The sequence below is a fragment of the Prinia subflava genome, chromosome 5 (genome assembly GCF_021018805.1).
Source record: "Prinia subflava isolate CZ2003 ecotype Zambia chromosome 5, Cam_Psub_1.2, whole genome shotgun sequence".
Lineage (NCBI taxonomy): Eukaryota > Metazoa > Chordata > Aves > Passeriformes > Cisticolidae > Prinia > Prinia subflava.
In genome coordinates, this window is record NC_086251.1 from 27,526,643 (window position 1) to 27,534,902 (window position 8,260).

The 8,260-nt window shown below is 41.1% G+C and overlaps 1 protein-coding gene across 2 annotated transcripts in view; it reads right to left on the reverse strand.

Moving 5' to 3' along the window:
- TTBK2 (tau tubulin kinase 2) overlaps positions 1 to 8,064 on the reverse strand; it is an 84,616-nt gene extending 76,552 nt beyond the window's left edge. For both annotated transcript variants that reach the window (XM_063398618.1, XM_063398617.1), the window contains exon 1: positions 7,926 to 8,064. The gene's annotated coding sequence lies outside the window, so the exon portion shown is untranslated. The remainder of the gene's footprint in view (positions 1 to 7,925) is intronic.
- Positions 8,065 to 8,260: the final 196 nt, after the last annotated feature.

Genomic DNA, 8,260 nt, shown 5'->3' on the forward strand with positions numbered 1-8,260 from the left:
ACACATGCCAACTTAGATAAAAGAAGATATTATCCATCAAGGACCAAAGAATAACTGGAAACATCACTAAACACAATGCAGTAACCAGTTACTTCTGATATATGCATTTGCTGGAGTATTAAAGTTATGAGAACTATGGATGAATAGGCAAATAAATACTAAGAGAGATCATAATACCTCTCTATCTGCTCATTGTAGGATTGCTGCTAGAATATTATATCCAGTCCTGGTGTTCAAAATTATGAAGCTCAGTTCCTTCAGATTATCTAATAGAAATTGCTTTAGTCAAGGAAATTGCAAAAGATCTTCATTCTGACACACAAATCATACAAGTAAAAGGTTGAATCTTTAGATGCCTTAAATGCATACAAATATCTCCAAGATCTTTAATTTTCATTAATACTCTACTGATAGAATACTTCCTTAACTCTTTCAGGGGATTCCTCATTACTGACAATTCTTAAAAGACAACACAATGATTTTCTACACTGTATGCTCTTACTCAACTACTGCTAGCACACATAATTCAGGGAAGTCCTAGGGAAGCTGGTTTTACACATAAAGTTAGATCATTGCCTCAATGATCACAATTCCCTTGGTCTTCACACAGTCAGATAGAGATAAGTGATGAGGCTTTTGTCTTTGAAAGTTAATTATACCATCATATTTCATTATGAAAATACAATTATCCAGGCATATTTTGTTTGCTGGGACTGTCTGAAGTTCAGAAAAAACATTCCAGGGATCCATTGAAAAAATTAAACATGGCAGAACAATGAGGCATGAAAAATCAGTAATTTATTTATTACAAACATGGGGGTCAAGAGACTCTCAAAATTTCTAAGAATTTCCCACACATCAGAAGAGTGAACAGTGTAAGATCAGATTTTAACTGTCTTCCAAACAAATGTACAATTATTCCTAAAAACAAAAGAGCAAAGTTTCTCAGAAACCTTTACAAGTTTTCATTTTATCCCTTACTTAAATAATAAAAAGCATTGTATAACAGTGCCTACATGTTACACATATTTACATTTGGCTGTATGTAAATAAAGACATTCAATGCCAAATCTCTCCAAATTAAAGCCTGGACTACAAAAATAATCCTGACTGTATTGTTGACCTGTAACTTGCCTTATTTGTCTATTTTGAAAGTTTGAACACTGGATCTATACAAAGAATTTATCTAAAACTAGAAGTTTTACTTCAGATTGACTGAGGAGTTTTAATTTGTAGATATGGAAACAGTTACAAGCAACACCATAATGGCAAAGTGTAATAACTCTACATTGATAACAGTACTCTCTAAGTTCTTGAATTTACATAAAGGAAATACAATTCTATCAGAATGAGTTGTAAATATTTTCCTTTTTTTTTTTAAACACCAACAGTCATTACATTTGCTTGGAGCATAGTCCATTTTAAACTGTGGTGAGATACTTCTGCATTTTGAAATTATTATTTAAACAACAACTAATTTCTACTCTATGCTATAAGAGCATAATGTGGACACACAATCATATGGTAAGCAGGGTTATGAGATTTCTACAAGAAACAGGAAACATTCAATGATATGGGTGAAATCTGTGTACAGTGAGGTTCTATTTTTTCAATAATACCAGAAGCTAGAATAGAAATAACACAGTTAAGAGTACTAATAACTACATTCTTACTTACTAAGACCAAGACTCAGCTTTTACGTGTTCCAGAGCAAGGAGTATAAAAGCACTTTATAATATGTCAACACCAAACATGAGCAACATCTACTGCATGGCTACTCATATGTCAGCCACAGTCCTGACTCAGACTATAAATCAATTCTGTCCAAACCTTTACTCCAGGAAAAAGAAATATTTCACTGAGCCATTACATGTTGATGCAGGGCCTCACAATAGATTGAAATATTAACTGCCAGTTCCAACAAGCCAGACAAAGTACAGCTGCTCCCTGATTATGAGGGGAAAATTGACTGATCAAGGAAAAATACATACAGAAGCACTGCTACGTGACTGAGGTATCCTAGGCTCAAAATTAATGAAATATATCAGAACGCCAGGAAGAAATGTCCAGGATGAAATTAGCATCCTGCCCAAATTTCCTCCAAATTAACAGAGAAGAAAGTGCACTATCATCTCAAAGTAGCCTTTCATGTAAAATGTTCCTCTTTCTCGTGTCCTCCCTGAACTGACAATAGGCAGGAAAACCTGTCAGCTGAGCACGCAGGAAACAGTAAAGGAAAGGATCTGGTTATGTCTATCTCAGCTATGCATTCAGGGTGAAGTTGCACACAACAGCATGACCTAGCAAGAGTTACAAACATATATCAGCCAAAAAACAATACAACCAACTCCCTTTTTACAATCATCCTCTGCCAAGTTAGTGAGTTGACCCAGTGTAGCTCAGAGATCAGCAGACACTAGAAAAGGCTAAGGCAGAGAACATCATTTTCCACCTAGAAACAGCAGCCAACTGTTAGACTAGTTTAACCATGAGGTGCAATTTCACCTGCAGGAGCTAACATGTGAAAAATATTCTTATATCTATGTACATTCATAAATAAATAACAACTATCACCAGATGGTCAATAGCAGTGCTCCTTTCCTGCACACATCTCCTTTACTGTGGGAGGGTCATGCTTTGCTCCTCAGCTCCAGCATCGATTTCTTAGTTCTTGGCTGTCAAGACAAGACTCGACTGGGTTAACTAGCAGGTTGTTCCCAGAAGACCAGTCAATCCTTTCTTCACGCTAATCTATCCTGTGATCCTTTCAAGATTTTTCTCTAACCAGATGAATTATTCAACAGGTTTCCTGACTGGATACACTGTCTTGCTCAAAACTGTAAAACTGTAGTTGCACCCAACCCATCATGATTATCACAATAATCTCTAGATTTTAATGAGAAAGCACAAAATGTCACACAGAAAAAGAACAGTGATCCAATGTCAATTCCTCTCCTTCAGCTCTCAGAGTACAACATGACAGTTTGGTCTAGGCTGACTTGACTTAGGGAATTATACTTTCATTTTATTTATAGACTACTGCAGATGGAAAATCAAAGCATCACATATGAACAGGGCATTGAATTCAATCAAACTCAAGGAACAGCACAGTCATTCTTTGTCTGATACATTTTCTATCAGTTGATAATGCCCACTCTAGATCTATTAGGCTCAATATGCTGATAAATTGAAAGACAAGAAAATAATTATTTCAAGAATACAAATACATTCTAAAAAGTCACCAGTTTGATGCTGAAAAGTATATTCTATTTACAGATCACTGCCTCCCTTTTTTTTACTTCACCACTGCAAAGCTAGAGTCACACTTCATATGCTGAGAAGTCACACTGCTCGCCACGAGTGGCATTTGAAGCATTACTATGGCAACAAGTAAACTTGACAGCTACAAGACATATCCTGCTGATACACCACGTAACCAAGCAATCTAATTCTTACTATGTTGAACAACATTGTATCAAATAAGCATTGTTAAAACTCTCACAAAACGTGAGTACCCTGAGACGGAGCACGACAGAGGCAGCAAACACTATCTAAGAATGATCTGGGAAGTGACAGAGAGCAGAACGAACGCCCTCTCAGAATCCAGAAGCAGCTGTTGACTGAAGGCAATTCCCAACTAAAAAGACACAAGCTCTGAAAGGCAAGATCTCTCCTAACTACGGATGAGTCTAGTGGAACAAATTTTGTATAACTTCAGTTGTGAGAGAAGTGTATCAAAAACATAATAAAATTATTTCTATATAAACAGACTGGGATGACACAAAACCTGATTCTGTACGTTTTTCAGCACATGAGCTCCACATTAGTAGCCTGGCCCTGCACCAAGTAACAAATCCCTTTGCAACACCCAGATTGAAAAATATGGCTACATAATAAAGAGACTTGACATCCTCTACAAGCTCTCAAAGCAAGCTCAGCGTATTTTCACAGAATCAAAGAATCACTAGGTTGGAAGAGACCTCCAAGATCATCGAGTCCAACCCGGGCCTAACACCTCAACTAAATCATGGCACCAGGTGCCACGTCCAATCTTTTTTAAAACACATCCAAGGATGGTGACTCCACCACCTCCCTGGGCAGATCATTCCAATACTTTCTGTAAAAGACTTTTACTCTTCCTTTATACATCTTCTTTGTACGGGAAAGAAAATTACTTTCCTCTTCAATACCATCAGTGATCTGGCAAACTTCATCCATGAAAGAGGCCTTCAACTCTCCCAACTACTACTTGCACTGAAATACAAGGATAAGCTACATATACACATTTCTCCAAAAGAAAGAATTAGTGGATAAAGTTCCTCATCAGTGCAAATCTTAATAATTGCTTCATGTCTTCAGACAAAAAGCAACAGCATGAAATAATATTTGAGTGATGCAATTTTGTGATAAAAAGTTCTCAAATACACAGGACAAGAACCCCAGAAAAACATGCCTGAACATAACAATGAAAATATTTTTAAATTTTTATCAAAATAGTTTTGTTAAAAACACTCAAGACTTCTTCAGTTTCTCAATTTGCCCTCCTTTCCTCACTCCTCTCAAATCTTTTCCTTCTCCCCAAAAAACCTTCTCAAGTTTTCCAAGATGCCTCTCCATTAACTGAGAAACAATTTTGAAAAATAACCGATCAAAACTTGAATCTCAAAAATGGGAAAAAGAATTCTCAATCAGCTCAAGAGGTGAAGTGTCAGAAGGCCAGATTTTATTGCTTGCATTTTCCACTACTTAGGTCTCAAGACTAGCGACCTATTAGCAAGCTCATACAGAGAAATCATAGACTATAAATTTAAACAACTAAGAATGGCATCTCAATTTCCTAAGCAGCTTAAAAAAAACCCAAGTATCTAGATTCCCTCAAAAGCACACTACTGAACACCTAGCACTGAAGCAAGGAAAGGAGAGTATTCTGACTCTACAATTTTAATAAATAAGTAAATTGTAAAGCATAAGTAAAAGACTAGATGATATTTTCAAAGTTATTATGAAAGTACATACAATATATAATTACTACAATCCATATTAGATTTCTACTATTTTATTCAATATTTCTAACAAAAAGAGGGAAGTCAACTTTTATTCTGCCACTGCATGATAGAGAATACAGTACAAACACTAAAGCACTCTACTCGCGCGTGGTAAGTAGAAAAATGAAACTGCTCCATTTAGTTGTACTCTCTTATCCAACTGAAATAATTTCTAGAAGTGGAAATAAAACCTAACATATTTAATTCCCACTTATGTACCCTGGATACTAAAATCTTAAAGAAAAAACGCCAAGTAAAATATTTGAAAAAGTTTCTTTCACCCTAATCTTGAACAAGGAGTCAAGTTCTTAACAAGAAAATTTTACACGCATGTGACCTGTAGCTCTTTAATTCCTTAAGATAAACCTTGTATTTTGGCAATTTTGCATGTTTTAATTCTTGCCCACCAATACTTTAACAATTGGCCCTTCAGACTGATCTGCTAGATTCATGGCACAACACGATGTTCTGTGAGATCAGTCAAAGGAAGCTCAGGTTTCTTGAGGTGAGAGTGTTTTCACAGAACGAGGGAGTAAGGACAGTGGCTGCTCCATGTACCACAAGGCATCCCTGTGACACCACGACAAACCCTGGTGTCTTGCACTGAAAAGGCAGCTGTTCCTCCTCCCCTCCAGCCTAACACAAAGGCTTTGTGCAGTGCTTCCCCAGAGAAAAAGAAACAGACAAGGCAAGACACAGGAGCACACAGAAACTGTCAATCTCCTTTGTAAAGTACCAATTCATTCCCACTAGATAAACAAGCCCTGACTAAAACAGAAAACACAGTAGTATATTAATATACCATTCACTGCAACCTCACACACTAAACAAATGCTTAACCTTCTGTACATATATCTAGCACTGTTCATTTAGAAGCCAGTTTTGAACAAGGAAAACCCCGCTCATATCTCTCTTCTGTCATACTCAAAAATCTTCTTCCTATTATCAGCCACACTGAGAAAAGCCTCTCTGGAATTTGTGATGTTAGAGGTATCAGAGCCTGCAGTATGCAGCAGCAGAAGTACAGTGACTACACTAAACATAAGCAACGTCACGATATTCCAGCCGCTCGATTTGTTCTTCTCATTCTAACCTCATCCTTCCCAAACAGGAAGTTTAAAAAGATGCTGAGCTTCAAGCAAATAATGGCACATCAGGAATATATAAGAGAAGAATGAAGTATTTTTTAGGGATAATTTGTTCCATCTTCACATTTTTTAAACTGTATCTTGATGCACTGTTTTCAAAATAACTTTTGACAAACGACTACTCATACTATTGTAGTCAAACTTTCCTAAATATAATTTCATTGACAGGACAAACAAACGTTAACAAGGATACCTCTGGTTTAACACGTTAAGAAAGTTGTGCTACTTTGTTAAACATAATTCACTCTGTAAAGCAAATGAATCATCATCAAGAAAGTATTCAGGATCATATTAACACAAAATAAAAATGTTGGGTATCTTTGTATCATGAATTCATACAACTAAGACTTAAAAAAAATTACCAAAATCAAACAAGAGCAGCAAAATAAGTCCTAATCTTTGGATTTCTCAGCTAAAATGAACAAACGTACCTACAAGCATAAGCTAGTAAGTGTTCAACAGAGGCATGGCATTAACTACATAAAATGTATTTTAAAAATCTACTCATTTTTTCCAGAACCAGAACACGGAAACTAATCACACACTTTGAGGCTAACAAGATACTTAAATACATAGAGTGTGATTTATTTTAAGGATCTCAACATTCCTGCAATATCGTTTACTAAGTCAGAACATTTAAGCTGAAATTACACCGGTTCTGCACATAGAGTCTAACCAAGAAAGCCACTACAGGCTATTTTATAATACATTTTCCATAGCTCTTTCCAGCTTAATTATAAATACGGTAGAAGGTTCTCAAAAGGCTGTGTTATACTCCGGGGTCATTCCTTTGTGTCCATCTCCCTCCGCCCCCACGATAACACATCAATATTATCATTACTTGTCCTCCCGCCCCCACTTACACTAGCAGTTGTTTCCAACTGCTCTGGCTCGCACCAGAGGTTACAAACCTCGTAGCGAGCTTTGTCCTCTCACTCCTTTTGCTCTAGAGCGACAACAGAAGCCTAAGGATGCCGCTGCACTCCGGAGATGTCTGCAGACTTGGGAACGAGCTGCTTTCCCGCTTCCTCCTTGCAAAGCTGAAAGTGCTTGAAATAACGTATTTCTAACGCCGCTCCACACGCAGTTCGTGCTGCCCGGAGCCCGCGGTGCGCGCACCCGCGGCCTAGGCAGGCGGATCTGTATCTGTATGCACGGATCGATGCGAGTGCCGCTAATGGCTCCGGCACCAGCGCCAGGCGACAGACAGCCCGCTTCCCCGGCAGCCGTGCCCACACAGCGGCCGTCACGCATGCCACAACCCAGAGCTGGAAATACAGACGCAGCTATTTTAAAAGAGACATCTTTGGCCGTCAGAACACGTAAATTTCTGTACCATTTGCCTTCTTGCAGCAAGTGGGAGGGACAAAAAAAAAAAAAAATCCCGTGCCTATAAATCTGAGTTCTCCGTAGAGGCCGGGGCAGCGGTGACTATCGCTGGAGCCCGCCAGACCTGCCGACCTTAACTCCACGGAGGGGATCGCCCGGTCCTGCCCCACTGGAATGTGCCCTTCCCGGGGCGGGCCGTGGCCCCCGGAGCTCCCGCGCCCGGCAAACTCCCTCTCCCGCGGGGACAGAAACCGCGACGCGGCTCCCCCGCGGCAGCCGCTGGGGCCGGGCCGGCGGCCGCCGGAGCCCGCGGGCCGCGCCCCGCCGAGGCGGCCGGAGCGCCCGCGGGGCCGGGGCGCCGGGGTAACGGCGGCGGCCGCGGCGCGGCACCGCGAATCCTCACCTGGAACGCGGCCGAGGCGGCGGCTCCTCGGGGCGACGCGGCGAGTCCCGGCGGCGCCCCCGGCCCCGCAGGGGATGGTGTGCGCGGCGCGGGGCGGGGGCTACAGCGGCGGCCCCCGGCCCAGCCTCCGCCCCATGGCGTGCGGCGCGGTCTCTATGGCGACTGCAGAGCCGGGCCGGCCCGCAGGGAGGGGTAACGGCAGCGCGCAGGCGGAGGGCGCTCAGCGGGTCACGGGGCGGCTCGCAGCGCTCCCCACGGGGATGGAGCCCCTTGCCGCGGCCGCCGCCATCCCTGCGGCAGTGCCGGCCGGAGCCCGGCCGCGCTCGCCCGCGCCG